We start from the raw sequence: 27,953 nt of genomic DNA, 5'->3' as shown, positions 1-27,953 counted from the left end.
TGCCTTGTGTTTGGTTTGGAGGTAGCAAATTCATGAGTAAAAGGGCTGCTTCTAGAAAAGTAGCTACCATGCTTTTTAGATCAGTGTTTAGCCAAAGATATTCCTCAAAACATTAGTCCTAAGAAATATTCCTGACATAAACTTTTAAAATGTAAAATAAATATACGAAATTCTGTAAAATACCTTCTGAGAGAGACTCAATATTTATGACCATATTAAGAAGCATTGAGAAAGCTCACAGTAAAAATAAATACACAAATAAATATTTTTAAAACTTTTTAAACAGGGGTTTCCCCCATACTCATTTGATCTGGTTGTACTAGTGTTTTATGGGATAATTTGGAAATTGAAGTCTTGATAAAAATCCAGAAATCTAAAAAAATATTGCCATGAAAAAACTGATGGAAACCCTAAATATACATAAAATATTATTATCTGCTAGAAAGATAATATTCATTAGAGTAAGAAGCTTCCTTCATTCAGTAGATGAGGCTTTTATTTTAATACATGGTCAACATTAGCATTCTGATGCCTACAAAAAATTACTCAATGAGTTAGAATATTGTTGTGAGCCACATATCTACTGTTTAATGTATATGAATAAGTAAACAAATGGTGACATTTTGAGAAAAAAAAACATCAAAAAGACATACTTGATACAACAAAATACATTGATCTAATGTAAATCTTCTGTTTTAGTCTCTTGATTCATGACATGAGTCATAAATACATATTTAAATAAGTGGCCTTTAACTTTGAACATGAAACATTATTTCTTCAGGAAGCTATGACAAAGTTTCATACTTGTAGGGAGAATATTTTTATTGCTAGCTTCTTTTTCAGGAAGTTTTCAAAAATGGGTAAATTTTGTGCTCATGCAATTTCCACAACTATTTGCTGAGAATTTTCCCCATAACTTCCTTGAAATGAAATTTTAAAAATTTGAATCTATGCTAAAATTGTCATTTAAAATTGCATGATGCAATATTTATCTTAACTTTTGTATATTGAAGACTAGCCTCCTCATTTACTAGTATTAAAATATATTCTGTTGGTCTGCTTAAAAATGATAATGTTTCATATACTTAGCTATAAAAATTCCAAAAAACTACTGAAAATTGTTTTCAGTGGAGATGGATGAAAAAGGAGAAATATCTTTGAATTTAAATATAACATATGTATTAGTTATTTCTTACTAGTCCTTCTTTTATGCTTTCTCTGAAAGTGTCAAAAAAGCAAGCATGTTTTTTTTCTTCTTATTTGTCTTTCCAGACTCTTATGACTATATAGATAATGAAGTAGTGGATGAGGAAATAGTGAAGGTACCTTAGACTTAATGGATGAACATACAACAATGATGAAGCACCTAATTTTGTATCAAATTAACTCTTTATTTTTATTATTTACAACTATTAATTATATACATTAATGGATTTGACTGGGACATTTTCATGCAAGTATATATTGTACTTTGATCATATCCACTCTTCCTACTAACCTCTTTTGCCTTTTCCGCTCTCCCCTCTTCCTACTATCCCCTTCCCATTCCATAACATTCCCTCTTCTATGTTCAGGTCATCTTTTTGTTTTGGTTTTAGTTTCCACATATAAAACATGTGACACTTATCTTTCTGTGTCTGGCTTATTCCACTTAACATGATAACCTCCAGTTCCATCTATTTTCATGCAACTGACATGATTTTATTCTTCTTTATGGCTACTACACCATTGTGTATAATACCATATTTTCTTTTCATTGATCTGTTGATGGGCACCTAGGCTGGTGTCATATATTTGGCTATTGTGAATAGTGCCATAAAAAAACCTGGGTATGCAGTTTTCTCTTGTGTGTGCTGATTTTATTTCCTTTGGGTACATACACAGGAGTGGCATAGCTGGATCATATGGTAGTTCTATTTTCAGATGTTAGAGAAATCTCCATACTTTTTCCATAGTGGTTATACTAATTTACAATCCTACCAATAGTACATAAGGGCTCTTTTTCTCCACATCATCACTGGCCATTTTTAATTTTTATTTTGTTGATAATAGTCATTCAGAATGGAGAGAGGTAAAGTTTCATGGTTTTTATTTACTTTTCCCTGATGACTAAAAATGTTGAGAATTTTTTCATATATTTATTGGCCATTGTACTAAATTTATTTCAAGAAGTGTTTATTCATGTCATTTGCACATGTATTGATTGTTTTTTGAGCTCATTATATATTCTGGATTTAATACTTTGTCAGATGAATAGCTGGCAAAGGTTTTCTTCCATTCTGTTTGTTGTCACTTTGTTATGTTGAATGTTTCCTTTGCTGTGCAGATGCTTTTTGATTGATGAAATCCCACATGTCAATTCTCTTATTTTCTGACCTATTAGGGTTCAAATCAAGGAAACATTGACTGTGCCTATATCTTGAAGTGTTTTCCTCTAGTAATTTCAATGTTTTAGGTCTTACATTTGATCCAATTTGAGTCATTTTTGTACAGGGTGATAGCTAGGAATCTAGTTTCAATCTTTTTCATGTGAATATTCAGTTTTCCTAGCACTGTTTGTTGAAGAAATTGTTTTTATACAACAAATGCTTTTGAATCCTTTGTCAACCATCAGTTCCTTTCACTATGTGGGGCTATTTCTGGATCCTCTGTTCTATTCCATTAGGCTACAAGGCTGGTTTTATGTCAATACATGCTTTTTGTTTGCTTGTTTTTTTACACGTCTCTGTAGTATATTTTGAAATTAGGTATTGTGATACCTCTATCATTTCCCCTTTTGCTCAGAATTCTTTGGCTATTCCACATAAATTGTACTTCCATATGAACTTTAGGATTCTTTTAAAATTATATTAGTACTGTGAAGAATGTCATTGGTATTTTGATAAAAACTACATTGAATCTGTAGGTCACTTTCAACAGTATGGCCATTTTAACAATATCACTTTTCTCAATCCATGAACATGGGAGATCATGGGAGATTCTAGTGTCTTGTTCAATTTCTTTCTTCAGTTTAATTTTTAATTTATTTTTATTCTAATTTGTTATATATGACAGCAGAATGCATTACAATTCATATTACATATACAGAGCACAATTTTTCATATCTCTGGTTGTACACAAAGTAGCATCAAATCATTCATGTGTTCATACATATACTTAGGGTAACGATATCTATCTCATTCCACTGTCTTTTCTACCCCCTTGTCCCTCCATTCCATTCCCACCCCTTTGCCCTATGTAGAGTCCATCTAATCCTCCCATGCTCCCCCATCAACCCCATTATGAATCAGCATCTTTTATCAGAAAAAAACATTCATCATTTGGTATTTGGGGATTGGCTAACTTCACTTAGCATTGTATTCTCTAACTCCATCCATTTAGTGTAATTTTCATTGTAGATGTCTTTCACCTTCTTAGTTAGGCTTGTTCTGAATTATTTTTAAGTCTATTATGAATAAAGTTCATTATTGGTGTATAGAAAAGCTACTGATATTTGTACATTGATTTTGTATCCTGCTACTTTGCTGAATCTGTTTATCAGTTTTAAGAGTCTTTAGAGTCTCTGGGTTGAACTTTGAAGGTTTTCTAAGTATAGAATCATATCAGCTACAAACAGGAATAATTTTTCTTCCTCTCTTCATATTTGTATTCTTTTATTTCTTTCTCTTGACTAATTGTTCTGCCTAAAATTTGAAGTACTGTATTGAATAAGAGAGGTGAGAGTAGACATTCTTGCCTTGTTTCTGATTTTTAGAGGATATGTCTTCAGTTTTTCTCCATTCAGAATGATGTTGGCTACGGATTTGCCAAATATAATTTTTATTGCGTTGAGGTAAGATCCTTTGTATATCTAGATTATTCAGGGTTTTTATCATGAAATAATGTTGAATTTTATCAAAGGCTTTTTCTGCATCTAAGATCAATGAGATGATCATGTGATTTTTATTCTTGTCTCTATTATATTTATTGATTAGTATATGATGAAGCATTCTTGCATCCCTGAAATAAGCCAACTTGATCATGGTATATGCTCTTTTAATATGCTGTTGAATTTGATTTGCTTGTACTTTATTGAGGATTTTTGCATATATTTTAATCACAGATATTAGTCTACAGTTTTCTTTTTTGTTGTATAATTATCAGGTTTTGGTAGCAGGGTTATACTGGCTTCACAGAGTGAGTTTGAAAGTATTCTTTCCTTTTGGTTAGTTTTTATTTAAAAGTCTGGTAAAATTCAGCCACTGCTGAATCTATCCAGTCATAGACTCTTCTTTGTTGAGATACTTTTTTTTATTACTGCTTCAATCTCATTGTTTATTATTAATATATTTAGGTTTTTTATAATCTCTTGGTTTAATTTTGGTTGGTATAAAATCTATTTCTTCTATTTTTAATAATTTATTGTCATATAATTTATTGTCACATACTTTTTTCAAAGTATTCCCAAATGATCTTGTGGATTTCAGTGGTATCTCTTGCAATATCCCCTTTTATATCTGTCATTTTATTCAATTTGACCTTCTCTCTCTTTGGGGGAGCTAGTTTGACTAAAGTTCAATTTTGCTTATCTTTTTAAACAATTTACTCTTAGTTTCATAGATCTTTGTGTTGTTCATTTAGTTTCTATTTCATTTATTTCTGCTTTGTTCTTTATTGTTTGTTCTGTCTACCACTTTTGGATATGTTTGTTCTGGTTTTTATAAGGCCTTGAGGAGTATCATTAGGTTATTTATTAAAGATATATTTTTAATGTAGGCACTCAGCTAAAAACTCTCTTCTTGGTATTACTTTTTTTATATCCCATAAGTTCTGATGGTGTGTTTATTTTCATTTAATTCTAATTTCCAATTTTCCTTCAATTTATTCAGTGACCCACTATTCATTCAAAAGTGTATTGTTCAATCTCCATATTTTAGGTAATTTCTGTAGTTTATCTTCATTGTTGATTTCTAGTGTCATTCCATTAAGGTCTAATAAGATGTAAAAAGTTATTTCAACTTTTGTATTTTCTAAGGCTTAATTTATGGGCTAAAATATTATTTATTTTGGAGAATATTCCATGAGCCCATGAAAGAAATATGTATTCTGTTGTTGGATGGAATAATCTGTAGATGTCTGTTAAGTCCACTTGAAATATAGTATAATTTAACACTGATGCTTCTTTGTTGATTTTTTTGTCTGGGAAGAGTGGGGTCTTGAAGACACCCACTATTGCTGGATCAGGGCCTATGTCTTCCTTTTGTCCTGTGGTGCTAGTTTTATAAAGTTGGGTGCTCCAATACTCAGTGCATATATATTTATTATTGTAATACCTTCTTGATGTATTTCTCCCTTTATCAATATGTAATAACCCTTTTTTGTCATTTCTGACTTATTTTGGCTTGAAGTCTATTTTGTTAGATGTGAGAATAGTCATTTCTGCTTGCTTTTGGATTCCATTTGCTTGGAATATTATTTTCCATGCTTTCACTTTCTTTGTATGTCTTTGCTGGGTAAGAGTATTTTGTAGACAACAAATTTTTAGGTCTTTTTTTTTAATTTTTTTTTATTAGTTCCAATCAGTTATACATGACAGTAGAAAGCTCTTTCATTCATTGTACATGAATGGAGAATTTTTCGCTTCTCTAGTTGTACATGAAGTAGAGTCACACCATTTGTGCAATCATATATGTAGTTTATCTTCATTGGTAATGATGTCTGTCTCATTCCACCATTTTTCCTATCCCCTTACCCTTTCCCCCTCCCCTTTTCCCCATCCAAAGTTCCTCCACTTATCCCATGCTTTCCCCCCATCATTATGGATTAGCATCCACTTATCAGAGAAAACATTCGGCCCCTGGTTTTTTGGGATTGGCTTATTTTGCTTAGCATGATGTTCTCCAACTCCATCCCTTTACCCACAAATGCCATAATTTTATTCTCTTTTAATGCTGAGTAATATTCCATTGTGTATATGTACCACAGTTTCTTTATCCATTCCTCTATTGAAGGGCATCAAAATTGGTTCCACAGTTTGGCAATTTTGAATTGTGCTGCTATAAACACTAAAGTGGCTGTGTCACTGTAGTATGCTGTTTTTAAGTCCTCTGAGTATAGACCAAGGAGTAGGATAGCTGGGTCAAATGGTAGTTCCATTCCAAGTTTTCTAAGGAATCTCCATACTGCTTTCAGGTCTTGTTTTTTAACCCAAGCTGCTAATATGTATATTTTAATGAGATAATTAAGACCATTTATGCTCAGGGTTATTACTGAAAGATATGTACTAGTTTTTGTCATTTTGTTGTTTTTTTCTTGATGTTTTGAATCATCGGTTTGCTCCTTTCTCCCTTATTTATCTTAGGTGTTTGATGGTTTCCTGAATTAATAATATTTGATTCTTTCCTAATTCTCATTTGCTTCTGTACTTACTCTCTTAGTGAGATTTATTTTTTTCTTGTGCTCTCATGATTGTGTTTATCTTGCTTCCTCTAAATAGCTTCTGTAGTGCTGGTTTAGGGGATAATGAAAATTCCTTTAGATTATGCTAATATTGGAAGGTTTTTATTTCTTCTTCAATTATGAAGAATAATTTTGCTGAATATAGGGCTTGATGTACATCATTCCATGTCCTCCTGGCCTTTAATATTTGCTGAGAAATCTGCTGTTATTCTTTTTAAAATTTTTTTTAGTTATACATGAACAAAATCTTTATTTTGTTTATTGTTTTTATGTGTTGCTGAGGATCAAACACAGTGCCTCACCTGTGCAAGGCAAATGCTCTGCCACTGAGCTACAGCCCTAGCCCCAAAATCTGCTGTTATTCTGATGAGGATTTGCCTTTATAAGTAACTTGGCACTTTTCTGTTGAAGCTTCAAATATTCTTTCTCGGTTATGTACTTTTGGCAGTTTAACTATAATATGTTGTGGAGAGTTTCTTTTCTGGGTATGTCTATTTGGGGTTCTAAATGGCTCCTATATCTGCATGTCCATTTATTTGCCAAAGTTTGGAAAATATTCCATTATTTCACTGAATAGGTTTTCTATGCCTTTAGCTTTTAGCTCAACACACTGTTCTATTCTTTTAATCCTTTATTTAAAACACTGATTGAATGTGCCCACAGTGATGACATTAGCATTGCTTGTATTGCACTGTGCAATCCAGAGAGTGGAACACTAATTAAATTTTTCTGGTGATTGAGGGTTGTAGTCTTAGATACACCAGACCCAGAAAAGGTAATGAATAAAAATCAACTATTGGCTGGGACTGTAGCTCAGTGGCACAGTGCTTGCCTAGCATGTGTGAGCCACTGGGTTTGATCCTTAGTACTGCATAAAAATAACAAAATAAAGGCATTCTGTCCATACATAACTACAAATTTTTTTAAAAATCAACTATGAAGAAATTATTTGGCATGCACACCATTTGCTTACTCTGTCTTCAACTTTTGATTTGTATAGCCTGAGTTCTGAACTCAGAGTCCTAGTTATAATTTGCTTCTGATATCATGGCTGCTTCTTCGTTTACAAGGGACAAATGATGGCATTGATATTGGGTTGATATTGCTGAATCTTTACTTATAGATGTTATGGACTATGAACAAGAAAATAGCATTTCCCCTAGAATTCTGATATATTCTTTTTTTAAGTTGCAGATGAACAAACAGTATCTCTATTTATTTTGTATGTGGTGCTGAGGATTGAACCCAGTGCCTCACACATGTGGGGCAATCACTTTACCACTGAGCTACAGCTACAGCCCTCTGAGATTTTCTTTTAACATAAAATATACAATGTCTTCCTGAAATATAAAAATTTAGGAGAGCATCCCTGTTTGAAAGAAAATATTACACATGTCCAGTGCAATTCCTTATTAATAGGAAGCCCTGGCACCAAAGTTTTCACCTTTTGTTCAGAGAATTTCTTTTATAGATAAATGCTAATTATTCTCTCTAAAATTTCAGGTCAGTTGTTAGCAACAAGATTGCCATACTACATGGCATTTATTTTCTCTGGAGTATCCCCATTCCATTTCTTGGAATTTGTAACCACTCTGTGACCAGGGGGATATTTAACTCAACCCATATCAAACTAATCTATGTTATCAGACATATTTTCTCTAGCTCTCCCAAAATAGGAGGAATTACCCACAGTCTGGGATATATGTTCCTTTTATTTCCCTGAAGCATCTATATTTCTAAGATTCATATTTGTTTATCATGCACACATGACTCTTTTATTCACATCCTTTAGACAAATATTCTGAGCAAATATCCCCACTTGAAACCCAGGCAGTGGTTTCCTGTTCCATAGTTTCACCAAATGCCAACCAAGTTTATAACATGCAGCACTTTTATCAAAATGTATGAATTTCACACTTGGGGCAAATATCCTGAAGCCCATTAAATAAAAATTTCCTCAGTAAGAGAATATATTTATGTTAAACAGAAAATTCCATATTTCTACTTGTCAACTAGGTTCAGCAAATAGGATAATTACACACTCATTTTATATCCTGCCTACTTGTGAAAATGAGTTTGCAAAGAGCTTCTTCTAAGTGAAGAGTCTTCCATAGCATAACCTCCACCATATTGAGCTCATTTAAACGGTGCTAATATATTGTTTAAAGCACTGTAATTTCGGTGAAGAAATTTTTGTGGAGCTCAGTGGAAATGGATTGGCATATTGATGCTTACATGATAGAATTATTTGCCTCTCTCATTACACCATGGATTCAAAGAACATAATAATTATATGAGGATTTGGACCATGTACTAAAACTATACCATTATAAACAGTGCATAAATTGTCAAGTGAGCAGGTAGCCCTTCAGTACCCAACTCTTCATATAAATGCCAGAATAAGTTATATGCTTCAACAATAAAGCATAGCAGTTCAAGGTTATTAACTAAAAGTATCCATCAGTCACATCATTCAACAGGCCATATAAATTGCATAATGACATCTTTGAAAAAAGCTATGAACTTATGAGGGATGATGTGACAGGGGCAATGACGACAAAGAAATAGAGTGTATAATAAATACATTGTAAAGCAAACCTAAAATCAGGAAGAAAATCCCATACTTTTTAAAAAAAATATGTAGTGCAGTAGCTCTGGGATACCTGTTGGCTATATCTTTATCTGAATACACAAAAAGGCAAGCAGAGTTGTCACTAATGGTAAAGAGCTCAAAATCCTAGTATTCTTGGTGTTCTAGGCCTCTCAATGCACTTAAATATCTTCCTAGTCTTCTCTTCACTTTTGGATAAATTCTATGCACCTGGGAATGGTTTATAATGGTCTTCATGGTTGTGTTTTTTGCTATGTCTGTCTGAGGTTCGATTTCCAAGAAGCAGACCTGTATGCAACTGCTATGCTAAGGATAAGCAATCAAGAGAGACACATAAGTGAGTGAAAAAATCAGATAAGAAAGAGGGAAAAGCAAAGTAATGGTGTAATCTCAGAAAAGGTCCAATAGAGGGTGGGCTCCCTGGGTCTCTCAGGGGGAACTCTAGAGTATAAGCTACACATGAGAGTATTCCTAACTAAAAACAAAACAGGATTTTCATATTTTCTTCTGTGTCACTTATTGGTGAATAACTGCCTTTAGAGTATATGTGGGTAGATGGAGAATATCTCATATACTTCTGTATCTTCCCATGTTGGCCAAGTTAGCTCCAGTAGCCCCAGGACAGTCATTTGTGAAAGACAACAGGTGCTGGCTTCTGGAAACAAATGAACACTGAAGTGAGAGGCAAAACTAATAAATGGGATCAAATAAACCTGAATAGAACATCAGTGTTGTCCATTTCAACATTTTCATTCCACATCTCTAGCCATGCCCTCCGACTCTACTTTCTAGCCTCAAACCTTTCTTCTCTAACCCTTTGATTCTGGTTTTTTGAATTTGTATTTACCTTCTTCAGGCCTGCCTTTTTACCAGTCTACTGGTTGAATGCCTGATTGGCTATATCTTTATCTGAATGAATAACAAAAAGCAAGCAGAAGTCTCACCCAAGGAATAAAGAGCACAAAATCTACCCCATTGAGCTAATCTAAGAGAGACTAATGTATAGTTAAAAGTACTGTAGTTTGGGTGAAGGAGTTTTTTTGGATCATCCTTCAGACCTCAGCTTCGATATAATTCTCTCTATAAAGCTTCTCTTAAACTTCCAAAAAATTCATCCTTTCCTACATGCTCAGTTTAGAGCCTATCCTGTGGTTGCCTGCTTCACTGTCTCATTCAGTTCCACATTAGCAGGCCAGGATTGGGCTTACCTCATTCTCCTCATACCTCCAACACCTTATAGTAGATAGGTAGCCAATGAACATTTATTAAATAAAAAGTTGATAATACCAATCTTTAATCCCAGAATCTGTACTAATAAAAAGTGAGATATTAGTAATTGAACTATAAGACTAAATTATTTTCTGCCAGTATTTCTGATTCATTTAAAATGTATGAAGTGCTTTCTATAAGATATCTCATTTGGCTCCTTACCACAGTTCCCTAAACAGGAAAAAGCTGGAAATTTTCTTTACCATTTCTGTCATTTTGGGGAAAGGAAAAGTTGTTTTGCTGCCAAACAGAACTTAAAAAAATACAATCTTTTCAGATACCTAAAGCCTAGGATGGAAAGGAATGTAAGTCATTAAAGAATGATAATAGGGACACTTATTCTCATTCTGCAATACTTTATTGACTGTATTTTAACATAGTAATTCACCTTTATATTATAGGTTGAATCTATTTATCTTCAAAGACCCATATTTTTGTGTACTTCCTGTTTACCTAGAAATCTAATAAATGTGTTGAGTGAGTGGGTTCATCCACACATCAATATATACAAAGCATTTATTAGGCATATGGCACTGTGCTGGTCACCAAATAAAGGATGATTAATTTTCCAGCCTTCTAACATGAAACCTTAGTGTCCTGTTTCCTTGTACTTTAAAACTATTTCAGGATTAATGTCTCATTTATAAAAGCTTCATTTTCCATGCCTAATAGTGAACAGGGATGGATGGTGGCTTCTAACATATCCAAATACAATTCACTGGTCTAAGAAAACTCTTCTACTCAGTGTCTGCAGTGCTTTGGAAATAAAATTAAAGGTATCCAATAGTACTCATTGTTAATATTGAATATACCTGAATTGTCAGTAATTTCTAACTATTAAAGCAATTTCAGTTGCCCTTCATGGTTATAGTCCTTACTTCCAACCAGTGAGCCTGTGGTTGAACTTCCTCTAAAATTCTCCTTTTGAATCTTATCCACTAACTTTATAAAAAATAAAAGAGGGTCCTCAAGATGGAGGATTTTCCCAGATGATGAGTCAATGAACCAGAAGTCTTTACAAAGGCCCCAAAAGTCCAATTAAGGCATCCACTAATAGTGATTATCTTTCTCTGGGGAGACCTTGATATGTGAGAGCCTAGTCCAGGAGGAGAAAAAGAAGTAGCTCCAGGCTCTATAAAGGAGGTGATGCTTGAATTGGATCTTGAGAGATATGAAGGTATTTTATGAATGGGCAAAGAAACTTCAGGTAGGGAACTTTCATGTATGAAAAAAAACATGACTGTTTTTGGGGATAACAAAAGATGATTATACTTACAGGAAATAAAGGAGAAGTCAGAAGATGAGGCCAGGGGGTAAATTTAGTTAAAAATAGACTGTGAAGAAGAGTATTAAAATATAGATATAACCATAGAAAATGTGGAAGCAAACGAGGTGTGTAAGCAGAAAAGAAGTATGATTAGGTATGATTTCTAAGAAATAATTCAGAATGCCTTTCAAAGGATATAATAGAAAGGTAAGTGACCAGAATGTCATGGTAATTACTCACAAGAGAGAGATGATGAAGTTCACGGCTTAGGTAGTGGTAATAGCATTAGAAAGGAGCTAGATTCATAATATAAGTTTAAGGTCAAATTACATCATAAAAGTATGGGGGGTATATGAGAAAGAGCAATATTTGATTCAAGTTTCCAGTTTGAGCAGTTGAACAGATTGTGATTTTTATTCACTCAGACATAATAGGAAAATGATGCTGGGTGAGGAAGATAATGAGTTCAGTTTTGTACATTTTGTATTTGAGGTAACTACCACAATCCAGATAAGGACATATATCTGTAGTTGAAAATGTTGATCTTGAGCCAAGAAGAGATGCTGAGGCTAGAAAGAATAAGAAAGAGTGTCATCTGATAATGACAATATTTTAACTAAGATCACCCAGTAAGAAAGTGTATAATGAATAGAGAAGAGGGATACATATAGGATTTCCAGGCACATAAACATTTAAGAAGTAGGAGTGAGAGAAAGACTCAACAAGGATTATAGAGGACAGTTTGGATAATCAGAGGAAAACCAGAAAAAGACAGTCATTACTGTTAATGGAAGAGTTTTGAGGATTGGGAAAACAACCATGTCAAATGTAGCAGTAATGTTGAGTAGAATGGATCAAAGAAGTAGGTTGTTGGACTTAGCCAGTGGGACAATTTTTACTTCTGCAAGAACAACTTCTCTAGTATAAACAGGCAAAAGCCAAGGTTGAGTTGGTTGTAGAATGAATGAAATTTGAGAAAGTGGAGGAAAATTAATGTGTAAATTCTCATTTGATTAGAACCAAAGGGAAAGAGGAAGATTGGATATTAGATTACAGAGTTTCAGGAAACTGAGGGCTTCGTTATTTTTTAAATTAAGACAAGAGTTTGTTTGTGGAATGTAGGAAAAAGAGATTGAACATACTGTAGAAGAGAGAGGACAATTGATGAAGTAACGTTCTCGAAGGTACTGAAAGGATCATGAATAATTTATATGGACATTGCACTGAAGGAGAAATACCGTTTTTTCACTCTAATAATAAGTTTGCAAGGTAGTCAGTGTTATTTCACATCTAATGGCCTCTCTTTACTTGCTGAAGTAGCACTCTGTCATCTGCCATAGAGAGGCCCTTCTACACTATAGGCTAGTTCTCGGTGCAGTCACCATGAATCTAACAAAGATCACAAGGCTTCTAATGTTTAGTTACCTTTCTCTTCTGTCTTTCAGAAAGCACTTAAAAATTTTAAATATACCAAAAAAAAAAAAACTGAGTGTTTTTTTCCTTTTGAAAATACTTCTCAGGGGCTAGGGATGTGGCTCAAGTGGTAGCGTGCTCGCCTGGCATGCACGGGGAGCTGGATTCAATCCTCAGCACCACATAAAAATAAAAAATAAAAGATGTTGTGTCCACTGAAAACTAAAAAATAAATATTAAAAATTCTCTCTCTCTCTTTAAAAAAAAAGAAAATACTTCTCAGTTGGCTTATTAAATAGGAAGATTTTAGTGTATAAGATCCTGAAGACCAATCCAGAAGGTATTGTGCACAATTATCTCACAAAAGATGAAGGGAGGTAAAGGGAGTTGGTGTCCAAGTTATCCATTAGTTGCCTTCTTAATCAGCCCTTTATTCCTCACTGTACTTATTATGCATGAATTCCACACAATTTTCATTGTAGGGTCCCAGAAATAGTTAATATTAACACTGCTAGTTTATATTAATTGAGCTCTTACTATGTGTTAAGAACTTTGTATAATAACTAATTTAATCCTTCTAATAACCTTAAAAAGTACATGCATGTTACAATTATTCTTATTTTACAGATAAGTAAATGGAGAGTGAGAGTTTTTACTCATGGTCATACAGCTAGTAAGCATATACAACTGGCTTTTGTTTCCATGCAGTCTCCCTTATTACCATTATTGGTATAGTAAAGGCCTTAAAGATTTGTTTTTGTATACTGGGATCATGAGTTAGATTTATATTCATTTATTAATTACACAGCCATGCTAAGGGCTTGTGAATATGGAGGCCTTTAAGGGCCTTTGGAGTGTTTTGCCTCAGGATCTGTTTATTATTCAACTTTATATTCTCAGATTTGAGCACATTATTAATCCTCCATAAATATTTGATGAATAATTAAACGAACAAGCAAAGCTGATTTCCCTCCAATCACCCAACAGTTTTCTGCTTGGGATATATTAGAACTAGTCTGTAGAGCAGAAGGTGAGGATGGGAGTAGAGAAAGATAGCTAGTAGTTGAGGAAAGAAGGAATAGAGACTGCTGCTTTCATGGGTTATGCATTCTGTGATTTTTGTCTCGGACTAATGGCATTTTGTAATCATTTTTACATCTTCTTTCAGTCCAAATATATGATATATTTAAACATATCCCAGGAAAATACTGACTATGATGGAAAGTTAAAAGCATGCCCCTCCATGTGGCATTTGATCTGGTCCTTTAGTATACTTTCCAGTATAATTTATTGCCTGGGCTATGGGAATGTTTTCATTTAATAATCTCACTCATTTGGACATAATGAGAGAAAACTCTAACTCTGAGATCTGAAGTCTACAATTTTATTATTTTTTATTACTTTCCAACATATATAAAGGACTCAACCTTGCTCAGTGACAGGAAATGGAAGGTTCTGAGGGCTGCTTGCTGGTGTAGCTTTCTTTCACAACTAACAAGATTGCTCTCTGAATTTACTTGGACTTTCACTAAGCAGAGGCATCTTGTGTACAAAGTCAATTGAACCTTGTAGTAAGGTGCAAATTGATCACAAAATATTTGGAAGTGGCACTTATAATGTTCCTAACTTACAGGTACTTTGGGAACTTCTAGAAGCAGTGACAGATAATTCCTATCCTCCAGCAATGCATCATCTTCCTGAGCAAATGAAATAAAAGACAGAAAACAAGTCTGAACAACACACGCCAACTTTTGTGTATATAATCACTATAGCTATGTATGCAATTGTCATGGAGACTAGATGTTATGAACAAGGGAAGTTGATAATGGTTGATGTATAAGAAGAGGTGGAAAATGAGTGAGGATTTGGAATATGGGTGGGGTTCACAAAGACAATGTGTGCCTCGCAATGTACCAGGCAACATGTTAAACATGTTACATGAATGCTTTCATTTGTTCCTCATAAAACTAATAAGTATTACTTACTGTTCATAGTCCCAATGTTACAGATCCAGAAACCAATTATTTAGAATCTTTATATCTTGCACAACTGTGAGAGGCAGAGCAGCTGGTCAAATCCACGTAGTCTGGTGATATACTCAACAACTATACTATTCTTTATGGTGGCCTAGGCAACTACCTGTGTCTATATTTGCAAATTCATGACACACGACTAGGTGTGAATGTTTGGAGAGGTGTATATCAGCCCAGGTTAATCTCTAAAGAGAAGATTCTCTTAGGATGATTCTTGACTTTTGGCTTGGTAGACTTCCTCTTTGTTAACTGAGGTTTTTGGAATTATGAGGCTCATAAAGACCTCACCAAAGGTCTTTCTTTCCTACCATTCTGCTCTATTACATCTGGTACAACATAGGGAAATTAGATAGCCTTCTTAAAGCCTCAAGAAATCTGGTACTTAGTATGAAAGAATCATGGATAAAGACTCTATTCTGTTTCTTTGGCAAAACATAACTCCTATGTTTTCAAATTATAACCCTTTGAGGTCATAGGTGACATCACTGCTCATTATCATTAGTCCACAATAAGTGATGGTATCTAGTAGGAGAATGACCTCCTCCACTTCAAGTGTGTATATAACTATAATGAATGAGAGAAGGCCACACGACTTCTTTACTCTTGGAGGGATGGCTCTATTTAGTTCAGAGATCTGTCACAATGAGATGGAGGTAGAAATACATGATATAAAGATCCAGATTTAGGTTAGTTTCTTCATCACTATAAAATATTTAACAGTGCAAAACTGGGGGACTTTAGAATTCAATGGAGGATATAAAATAAAGAACTGTCAAAAGAACTGTCAAAATAATAATGCATGTTCACCCTTCAATTTCTGGTTACATGTTGGTTGGTGATATACACTCAATATAAAATAGAACCATATCTTCATCCTTTTCTACATATAAAAAGATACATTAATCCCCTGCAAGAAATCTTCCTCTCTTTTCCCTTTCACCTGCACAATTCATTGCTTCCTATATTTTATCCCCTTAAAACATTATCCTTATTATCTAATTATACTGTAATTAGTCTAACCAATGTCTTTCTGCCATGAGAGATTATGAGTTTATTGAATACAGGGATTGAGTATATTTTTGTATTCCCTGAAGTTTATAAGGCACCAGTGTCAGCATTTCACCCATATTCCCAATTCCTTACCACATTAATGCACAATGTGATTTCCAAACGGCAGAAGCTGCATTTCTTTGCTTGAGGGCTTTCTCTGACCCAAGCCATTTTGCCCACCCTTGTGGCAGACCAGAAGTGAAGATGAATGAATGCCTCCTGAAAGTACTTTCATTCAATGACTAATGAGAATTGATGTAAAATGCCAAAGCTTCTTCTCCCCCTGGGAAAAATCATTCAGGAGTGTTCCTATACCGGCTTCCAGAGATTCTCATGAGATAAAGCTTCATTTGCCATCAGAGAATAATGAATTTATTGACTCACCTTTTCTTGTCTGCCTTTCTCTACTCTGTTACACTTCCCTACTTCCCATCCAGTGTATTATTCACATCTCTAATAAACTAATTTTACCTGAATCCTTGACTTAGGGAGAACTCAAACTAAGTGAGCATCCCACATACAAAAGGAGCCCTATAATGCCCTTTTAATTATACTGAATTACAAAGATGCATAGTGTAACATGCTGCTTAATTGTAGGGGACCTATCAGTCAAATGTGAGCACTTGTAAATACAACAAGCACCAGGAGTCCAGGGTTTCCCTTTGCAATAGAGGAACAGCTGTCCTAGTTGTTAGTAGAGAAGAGTACATATCAGGAACTCTAGGTTTTATTTTTAGATATGTTGCTGACACAGAAAACCTGTTTCCTAACAGTACAGTGGTGACCTTCTCACCCTTAAAGAAATGGTGCAGAATGCCTAAGGAGAAAACAAGTCCCCATTTGTGGAAGCCACAGAGGAACAGAGCAGGGAAATGAGAGCTTAGGTACTGTTCATTGGCAGACATGGTGCTTTAAGATCTCTTTTGACAGCTAAATAGAAAGTGCTGGGTTGCACGACAATGTAATGGTCTTTAACAGAATTTAGGTCTCCAAGCTTCTAAACCCTGGCTCAGAGCCTAAGACTTCTAAAGGGTAAAAAAAATCTCTTTAAAAAACTTTACCTTAAAGATAAATTTTCCAAAAAAGGTAAAATCATCACTCTCATACAGATATAAAATTAATACATGTGAAGGATTTTATTTAACTCATTATGCAATATGGGAACTAAGAAGAAGTAATAACCAGTTCAAGATAAACTCCAAGAAAGACATAATTATAGATTAAGAATATCAAACTGAATGTGGAAATGTAGACAAAACTAGCCTCTTCCACAGTGGAAGAAGGAAATCTCTTGAACATGTATAGGACAGAATTTTCAGGTCTATAAGAAAAATGTATTTTGAATTATTATCAGTTATATAATTTACACAGTTGTAAAATAGCTCCCATAGAATCAGGGTCAGGTAACATAAAAGAGTGTGCTATATAGACAATGCATGGTTTTCCATTGAAGCATATTTTCCCCTACACTTATGATTGTTAGATTTAATAATACAATCCTTCTCTAATAAAGAGGGAACATATTTTTTTTCCTGGAGTTTATTTATACTTTTAAAATACAGGTATTTTCTTTAACACTGTGAATAGGGATGACAGTAATAAAATGGAGGGCAGAAATATGGTGCTTGAGAAAGTACAACAGGTTATACAACAAAAGGAAAATCTTGAGGTTTGGGAAGAATACCTTTCCTTGATAGAAGGAAATGGCAAGAGAAAAAAGAAATATCTAAGGGCTGGGGAGGTAGCTCAGTTGGTAGAGTGCTTGCCTCACATGCTTAAGGCCCTGGGTTCAATCCCCAGCACCACAAAAAAAGAAAAAAATAAATAGGTGGAATTTCATATAGTCTATCTTATTTATTTCTCCCATTGAACCTGAGATTAGATGAAAATATTTCATCTTCCATAAACAAGAAAATTGAGTCCATAGGAATTAAATAGCCTATATAGGATCACACATAGTATATAACAGAGCCAAGATTTAAACCCAGTTCTTTTGGCCCCAAAGTGTATGACTTTTTCCATTATCCCATGCTACGCTGGGGAGGGATTACATCAGAAGGGAGGGCAACAATCAAGAAGTTTCCTGATTCCTACCTGAAACACAGCAGCTCAGTAGTGGTTTCAAAGGAACACAATGCCATACTGCTGCTCATTGGTGACTGTCAAAATTCTGTCATAATTTCCTCATTCTGTTGAGTGCTCTGAAGAGATAACAAACATAATTCATTTCTGATCTCACAGTCTTAAATAAGATATTTGATTTAAATTTAAATGAACTTTTTCCTTTTTTTTTTTTTTGGTGCTGGGGATTGAACCCAGGGCTTTGCATGTATGCTAAGCAATCACTCCACCACTTAGCTATAAATTATCTTTTGTGTGAACTACTCTTTGGAGCAAAAATGGATGTAAGAAGACAACTGATCAGGTTAAAAAGCCTTATATTGAAAACTGTTCTGAATCAGATTTCTTGAGATGCCACTGACATTTCCATATACAAATGGATTATCTTTACATCAATAACATTCACTACACATTTATTGAACACTTAATATGTGTTCAGTACTATAATGAGGGCCCAGGAGAACATAACAGTATATCAGATACAAACCATGAACTTTCTAGAAAATACTAAAAAGATTAGACAAACATACAAAAATTGACTTTAAAACAACATGGTAAGGGTTCTGAGGCTATGGAAATGCCAAAAATTTTGATATTCAGATGGGGAGACTTATGAAGAAATTCACTGAATATCATTTAACATTGACATATAAGATGAATCAGACATGGAAACAAATATGTATATGTGGATCCATCTACCAATTTCATTATTATAATCCCAAGCATAGCAGTTTCTTCTTTTAAAAATCAGTGATGCAAAAAACCATCTATTTTCAATTTGTCAGGACTTAACAAGGTGATGAACTTGCTATTCATTTCACAAAGTAGTAGAGGATTCAATTAACAAGAGAAAGTCATCTTTAATTCTATTTTTTGTTACTTCCTAAAATGAAAGGAAATGTCATTTGGGTTCATGAGAAATTCTTAGGTCTCTTTATTTCAAAAATAATTTTAAATGGCATTTAGAATTTTCTCTTCTAAGGGTAAATGGATCGTTATTTATTATCTGCAGAAATCCCAAGATAGAAAGAATCCCATGTTTTTCAGCAGTTCTCCATCTGATGACATTTTATTATAGCACAAATAGAAATATACATAGATTAAATTTACAAATTATTCTCGATTTGAGGATTCCATTTAGTCTCTGAGATCTTTAAAATACAAAATGAACCTTTTTACAACAAAGTGCCCTGAACCTCCCAAAAATAAACATACACTTTAAGGTCACTACAATTTTGCAATGAACAAAAAAAAGTCCTGTGATGCTTGGTTGGGCACACACTTTTTGTTTTCTCTGACATTTCTTGTAGAACGACTTAAGAGCTTTTCAGCAAATTGTTTGACTTTTCTTTAATACCTGATTTTCTTATATTTAGACCCACAATTCACCATTTAATTATAAATAATGATTAGTAGAAGACCTAGTATAATGGCAAATAATGGGTGCTCAATAAATATTTTTTGATGTAATGAATGTCTGAAGATTTGTAACTCATAAATATACATAATTCAACAAATGCTTGCTCATTTAATTCCTTGATTAATAAACCCAACAAAGAAGTGTAAGTTCCATAACACTGCCATTTTTCCTCCAAAGTATGTTTAAATATTTCTTAAAATCCACACTGTTGAAATATGAGAATTTCTCATCTGAAATATGAGAAATATTTTAATATGATACTAGTATTGGTTTGGGGAAACAGAATAATCTAGCTCATTTAGCTATTACATAAAATATGATTTTGATCAGTAATATTTTATTCATCCTATATTTTACTTTCTTTTTATAATTTAGTAGTTCTCAATTGAGGAAGATTTTGTCCCCCATGAGACATTGGACAATAACTAAACACATTTTTGTCACATCAGGGAATGTGGGAAGTGGGGTGCTATTGGTACTTAGTGTATAAAGAGACTAGGGATGCTGTTAAACATTCTACAATGCACAGGACAACTCCCCACAACAAGTAATGATCATGCTCCATGTGCCGATTGTCCCAAGACTGAGAAACCCTATTCTAAACAAAGAAAGTAGAATTGATCATCTGAAACTCTTGGTGGCTACCTGCATTCTTCAAACTTCAAAAATGTTTATATACAATTCCTAGAAGCAAGAAAGTGATAAAAAGTGGTTGAATCCTGCCAAGAAATTCCATAAAATTGGAAAACACCTAGAGTTTACACATGGGCATTATTTCAATAAAGATTACTCTAAGAGGATGTTAGAAGATTTAAATTTAAGTCTAAAGATTTCTGTTTATTCTATATTAAAATGAGTTTGGTATGAACCTTCCACATAAGCATATTTTGACTACCCAAGGAACTTGTAATAATAATAGTATTGAATATCAATGACTACCATTACTATAAATAATAGCAACTACAATTTTTTAAACAAATTTACATCATTTCCATACATTACCATTAGTTTTCACAATTACTATCAAGGTAACCATCATTAATCCTATTCTAAAGAAGAATTAACAGATTCAGATTTTCTACAATCTGTTTAAAGCCCCCAAGTGGTGATAATCAGAGCTAGCATTATAGATAAGACAGGTTCTCTCAGGACAGTCTTCTTGGTTTATGCTTGGTGTTCCTGTTTAATTAATAGCACTAACTCTCTTAAAAGTGATCACCCAATATGAGATTTTGTATCCTGTCCTAGCCCTTCTCTTTAAATCATGGAGAAATCTACAGCATGCAAAGATAGACAGTTGCTAGCATTTTCAAGGTCTCCTGACACGAATCTCTCATGTTCCTTTCTGTCCACACAGTATAACCTTGTAGGAATCAGATGCCAACTGGTAGCCATGAGTTGGAAGAACTCATAGAAGTTGTGATTTGGTTCTTGATATTTAAGCTACCTTAGATGTTACTTAATCATGTTATTTGGCAATTTCCTCATAGATATCAATGTGGCTGATCCAAAGAAAATGGATTTCTGTACTATATAACCAGGCTGTGGGAGTCAGTAAATGTCTAGTTTGTTTCCCTCTGAATGATTTGCACTTTGTGCACACCTGGGTATCAGCAAATTGAATGCAGTAGGATTAGCAAATCCACTTTAACCATGCATTGGGCAGAAGAATCAATAACAAATCAATATTTGTTTGTGGTGAATTTTCAAGATCAAATGTGCCCATTTTTAATTATGATCATGACATTAAAATTTTAAAGTTTGTCATTCTTGCAGATTAGAAGCCACCCCCCAAGTGACTGCTATCATCAAAAGCCATTCCCTCTACTTGGAATCCTTCCATCTAATAAGGCTCTCTTATTTCATGAGTACAAATACATTATGCAACACAGAAAACCATTATAAGAAAAAGTGCTTACTCATGTTCAGATATCAAAGCTCTAACCCTTAATTCTAAATCTACTTGCTTCATCTGTGTGCTTTAATTTTCCCTTTATCTCTTGAATTAATGGTAAGGATCTTTCTACTATACAAAAATTTTATTCCAAAGGAAATTTAATTTTGCATCAATGAAACATGTATATTTAATATTCCTTTTCCATCCAAGGGACCCACACTAAAGCAATAGTGATACTTGAAGACATGTTAAATTATTTACAAGAAATAAAATGCAAAATGAAAATGCCATTCTTCTCTATTTGTGACAAGAGAGAAAATATAACACTTTCATCTTGGAACTCAAGGATTGTTCTTTTCACTCAAGTAGTCTTTCACCTAAAAATTATATTGGAAAATACCTGGAACAGATCTAACCATTAATGACTTATTGTATTAGGATTACACAGGATCTCCTATTCTTTCCTGATGCTTATTTTTAAGCAGAATCTATCATGAAGATTTTGAAAAAAATAATACATATAACAAAGTTAGGAAGATTTGGTTAACACACACACAGACACACAGACATATATTCCGTATGAATATATGCATATATACATTGCTAAGATTATATAGTCACTATGAATAACAGATAAGTGCAATGTTTTAAAAGACAATAATATATATTGATAAAAGGGCCAACTCATCAAAAAGATAAGTCTTTTGTTTTTTTGTACTGGGGATTGAACCTAGAAATGCTTAACTACTCATCCACATCCCCAGTCCCTTTTAAGCCCCTTTTATTTTTTATTTAGAGACAGGATCTCGCTAATTTGCTTAGGGCTTTGCTAAGTTGTTGAGGCTGGCTTTGAATTTGTGATCCTGATGTCTCAGCTTCAAGAGTCCCTGGGATTACAGGCATGTGCCACCACACATAGCACAAGATATACTTCTAAACATAAGCAACTGTGTATTTCAATATTAATCTTTATAATAATATTCTTAATTGTGACATTGGCCACCACAGAACTAATACTATTTAACATTCTCTTTGAAGCAACACCAATCCAATTACTAATTATTATTTCCTGATGAGGAAACCTAAACAGAATGATTAAATGCAGGACTTTACTTCCTAATCTATATACTGATTGGCTCATTACGTCTAATGTTAGCATTAATGTATGTACCATACTCCATAGGCTCATTAGATATTTTAATTACCTACAACAGAACTCCAAAATATATGAAACAGACATTGACAAATTTAATGGGAAAAATAAACACTTCTATAATAATAGTTGGGTACTTCAATACACCATTTTCAATAGTGAATAGAACATAAAGATCAGTAATGAAAGAGCGGACATGAACAATATAAACCAATTACACCTAAACAACATATATTGAGCAGTCCACCACCAACAGCAGATTATACATTCTTCTCAAGTACATGTGGAACATTTTCCAGAATACAGCATACATGTGGCCACAAAACAATCTCAATAAATTTTAAAAGATTTATATCATAAATAGTATCTTTTCCAACAATACTGGAAAAAGCTATAAATGAGTAAGAAAGGAAAACTCCAAAATTCACAAATAATAGGAAATAAACACCCTCTTTAAAAAACTATGAATCCAAAAAGAAAACAAAAGGGAAATTAGAGATAAATAAAAACAATACAATATAACAAAACCAATAGGATGCAGTGAAGGTAGTGTTCAGTGGGAAGTTTATGATGTAAATGCTTATATTAAAAAAGAAAAAAAGTCTCACATTAATAACCTACTTTTAGACCTCAAGGAACTAGAAAAAGAATAGCAAAGTAAACCCAAAGCTTGCAGCAGAAGTAAATAATTAAGATTAGAGTGGAGAAGAATAGACTAGAAGAGGAATTGGAGAATAACAAAACCAAATTTTTTTCAAAGATAATAAAACTGACATATTTATCTAAATGATAAAAGATAACTAAAATAAAATTAAAAATGGAATTGTAACTGATATTACAGAAAGAAAATGAATTGTAAGATTATGTAAAAATTAGATAATCTGAGAGGAACAGAAAATACCTAGGAACACACTAACTCTGATTAAAGAAATAATGGAAAATCTCAACAAAAATATAATAACTAAGAGATTAAAGCAGTAATTAAAAATCTTCTAACAAAAAAAACAGTTCAGGACCAGGTGGCTTATATGGTGAGTTCTACCAAACACTTCTCAAATTATTCCACTAAGTAAACAAATGAAGGAAGACTTCCTAAATCATTTTATAAGGCCATATACCAAAGCCAGATAAAGACCCCCAAAAGAAAAATCACTAAATAAATATACCTTATGAAGACAGATACAAAAATCCTCATAAAATATTAGCAAGTCATATCTGATAGTACACCATGATCAATTGAGAAATCTCAAGAATGCCAAGGTGATTCAAAATAGGAAAATTAATCAAAACACAGTAATACATCATCTTAATAGAATGAAGGAGAAAAAAAAAACCCACATGATCATCTCAGTTGATTCAGAATAAGAATTTGCAAAATCCAACATCCTTTCATGACAAAATCCTCAAAACACTCAGAAAAACAGGAACAATATGACAGAGTCCATTTATGAAAATGCAAAGTTAACAACATGACTCAACCATAAGCCATCTACTAAGAGGCATACTCAATGAGAAAGAATCAAAGCTTTCCCCTCTAAGAACAGGAATAAGACAATGATGCCTCCTTTCACTACTGCTGTTCAATGTTGTATTGGAAGTTTTATCCAGAATAACTAATTAATAAAAAGTAATATAAGGCATCCAAATTCATGAGGAAGTAAAAATATCTCTATTCCTATATGACATGGTCAGGTATATAGAAAGCCCTAGAGAATTACTTGGGAAACAGAGGAGAGGCAGGAGGATTGCAACTTCAAGGCCTGCCTTACCAACTTAGCCAGATCCTGCAGCAAAATGAAAATAATAAAAATAAAAACAAGCTTAGGATGGAGCTCAGTGGTATAGTGTCTCTGGGTTCAATCCCCCGTAATGAAAAGAAAAAAGAAAAATAACATAAAAGAAAAAAGAAACCCAAAGAATACAAAGCTACTAGAGCTGATAAATAAATTCATCAAAGTTACAGCATATAAGGTTGCCACACAAAAATAAGTTGTATTTCTGTAAATTGCAACCAACAATCTGAAAAGGAAATATTAAAAATTCCATTTACAATAGTATCTGAAATAATACAATACCTAGGAATAAACTGGATCAAGGAGGCAAAATATCTCTACACTGACTACAAAACATTGCTGAAAAATTAATGAAGACCTAAAGAAATATAAATATGTTCATGGGTAGGAAGACAATATTGTTAAGGTGTCAATACTAGCCAAAGTGATAAATAGATTCAACATAGGACCTTTCAAGTAAGTTATGGCCAGATTGCTCTATTTCACAAAAGCAAAAAGGAACAAGAGCAAGAAAAAAAGGAAAGGAGGAAGGAGAGAAGGGAGAGAGGAGACAAGGACTTAGTAAAGAAGGAAGGGGAAGATGGTGATATGAGAGATTAGATGTCTACACCATTCTTTTCCCCAGTTTATCATTCTACTTATTTTGAAATATCATTTTGCTAATAGATCAATTAAATGAGGTTAACTAGTATAAACTGCTTTTTCATACATTTACAGAACACATTCATTCATTGGTGATCACATCTAAGAACATCTTGTCAATCAGAATACTTGAGCAGATTATTAGGCTAAAATACAGATGTTATATTGTCACATAGCAATGTAACTCTTGAAAGAGAAAGAAAACAATTAATCCTATCATTCAACTCAAAGAACTTGCAGAACAAATACCATATTTGGGCAGATTCTATCATTAGGATAATTTTATTGTCCTCAGAAATTTTACAAACTCTGTGACCTAGGGAAAATTAGCTAATCAACTTTATGACTTAGTATTTTTTTCCAAAATGCAAGGCATGGTATCAACTAATTATTGAGGAATGAAGTATAGTACTCACTGGCACACAGCGAGGTTTTAATGTGTGTCAGTTCTTAATAAATGTATGTGTTTATCCCTTAATTTAAAAATAGCTTGCTGAAAAAAAAAAGAGCTTACTCTTTTTCTTTCCAAGGTTTTATACATAAGTGCAAATGAACCTTAAAAATAAAATGCTCAAGGTTGAAGAGGACAGATGTAAAGAATCAAGAAATATATAAAATAACAGGAGGAATAGTAAATACTCAGGAAGGACATTGCATCATGAAGGCAATGTAGCAAAGTGAGCAAAAGTTTAGGTTTTTGAAACCAAAATGACAAGATGTTGAGTCTCAGCTTTCCTAATTACTGCAGTGTAACTTTAATCAAGTAACTTAACCTCTCTGAAGAGTTTCATCATCTGTAAACATTTACTAGAGCAGTAAAAATTCCTCCTTTGTGATAATTAAAGTAGATAATTTTTAATCTACTTAGTACAGTGTGCCAATATATGATAGCTTAAAATATTTCGAGTTCCAGCAATATACTTACACTGCCATTTACCAGCAAGGATAATAACAAGTAAATGATAGAAGAATTTACAAGACTGAGTCATGCTAATATTTCAGTAGACCAGACAGATAATGTACAAAACAAGACAACCAAGGTTTAAATTTTCAAGTTCCTCCTGTTAAAATGTGATGTCAAGTTAAGCAAAGTGAGCCAGATTCTAAAAGATAAGTAGAATGTTTTTTTTTTTCCTCATATATGGAAGCTAGTGGGGAACAGAGTGGGAGGAGGGGTGCCATGAAAGTAGAAAGGCAGACCAATAAAGTAGAAGAAGGGGAACAGAGAAAGGGAGGAGAGAAGATTAAGGGGAGGTACTGGGGGTAAAATTGATCAAATTATGTTATATGCATGTACCAATATGCCACAATGAAACCCACTATTCTGTATAATTGATATACACCAATAAAAACATGATATTCCAAAGCGAATTGCAAAAGGATGCTAGAATGACAATTCTTTTCTTTCCTGATTCTTCCCCATCATTCATATTCTATCTTGCACATATAAATTCGTAAAAATTTTCCAGCCTGAATTAGATGATCTAAAACGAATGATCTCTTTGTGGAGGGAGAGAGAAAAGTGAATACACAATTTCTCATGACTTGCCCCTACCTTTTATTTCTTACTGGCAGAAAAATAAATTTGTTATAGAATAGAATATATGACCAAGAAAGAGAAAGACTCATTTTTGTTTTGTTTTGAGTAATCAAAAGACAAAAATAAAATCAAGCAGAGTAGGAAGTGACCATGGAGAACTCATCTTGGCAGATGCTAAACTAAAAGACTTGGAGTATTTCAAAACTGTCAACTGAAAATTACTTTGATAATGTGGTGCCTGTGGTTGTATGCCTGCAAACACTTTTTTTAAAAATACACATTTTTATTAAAAAGAGATAAATTAGGTGTTAAAAGGAAAAACAACTTATATCTCTTTTACAAATACTCCTTGCTTTTATTGTTTTTTAACTAAAAGATCTTGCCTGAAGACTCTTTTACCCCAATTTTTTCTCCTCATTTCAACAACCCAAATTGGACTTGTAGAGTTTTAAAATGCAGCCACAACTTGTGTTTTTACCACCAGTCTTTGAGGAAGGCCTGAAGCCAAACTCCTCTTCATTCAGATCCTACCACTTGATTGAGTCAGAACCAACTAGGGTGTTGCACTGGGCTGCTGAGATTTCACTGCGGGAAGAGAGACAAATTTCCACAGGGGAAAGCAATGAGTGAATAGATGTTCATGGCAATATTTTCTTATCTCAGAAAGCATTAAGAGGAAATTCCATGAAGGAAATAAACAATTCCCCAGCAAAGTATGAAGTAGGGAATCATCAGTGATTTGCCTGTTGATGAAAGGCTAGGGGAAAAGAAAGCTGGGGTCAGCCTAGTCCCAGGGTCTCTGAAGATATAAGTGGACTTATTTTGTTCAAAGCTTATATAAGATGTGATAATCCTTGCTTTACACCACATTTACTCAGACAACAGAATGGACACTAAATTATATTGCTATTTGAATTTTCCTAAAATAAGTTAAATTTCTTTGGCTTTTGTATTTCTGTACATCATTTCTTCATCAGGGTGAAAATATATAAAGAAGGAAAAGGGCAAATTCAGAGGTGTCAAGAGACTCAAAATAACACATTGATTTAAAGGGTATCATGCAAAACGAAGTGGATGATCCTGACTCATCCATAATCCAAAATGCAGCTCCATTTTTACTTCATGACCCAGGCTATTTCATCCTCATGAGGCACCCACTCTTGATGCCCATGGTGTTGATGATCCTAAGGGCAAAGAAAACCACTTACCAAACCAAAGGACTACTGCAATATCAAATTGTACCAATGAATTCAGTTAAATAGTCTTAGCTTATATTTTCCAAATTCAAAACTCTTCAGGGTAAGTT

At 33.5% G+C, this 27,953-nt stretch overlaps 1 protein-coding gene across 3 annotated transcripts in view; it reads left to right on the top strand.

The window, feature by feature from the left end:
- Positions 1 to 27,953, top strand: part of Glra2 (glycine receptor alpha 2) — a 183,873-nt gene that overhangs the window by 14,171 nt on the left and 141,749 nt on the right. The window lies entirely within an intron of this gene.

Source organism: Marmota monax, unplaced genomic scaffold, assembly GCF_021218885.2.
Source record: "Marmota monax isolate L192 unplaced genomic scaffold, Marmota_monax_Labrador192_F-V1.1 WCK01_AAM20220418_F8-fsc00089, whole genome shotgun sequence".
Classification (NCBI taxonomy): domain Eukaryota; kingdom Metazoa; phylum Chordata; class Mammalia; order Rodentia; family Sciuridae; genus Marmota; species Marmota monax.
Note: the sequence above shows the minus strand (reverse complement) of the source record. Positions and strands in the feature narration are given on the sequence as shown.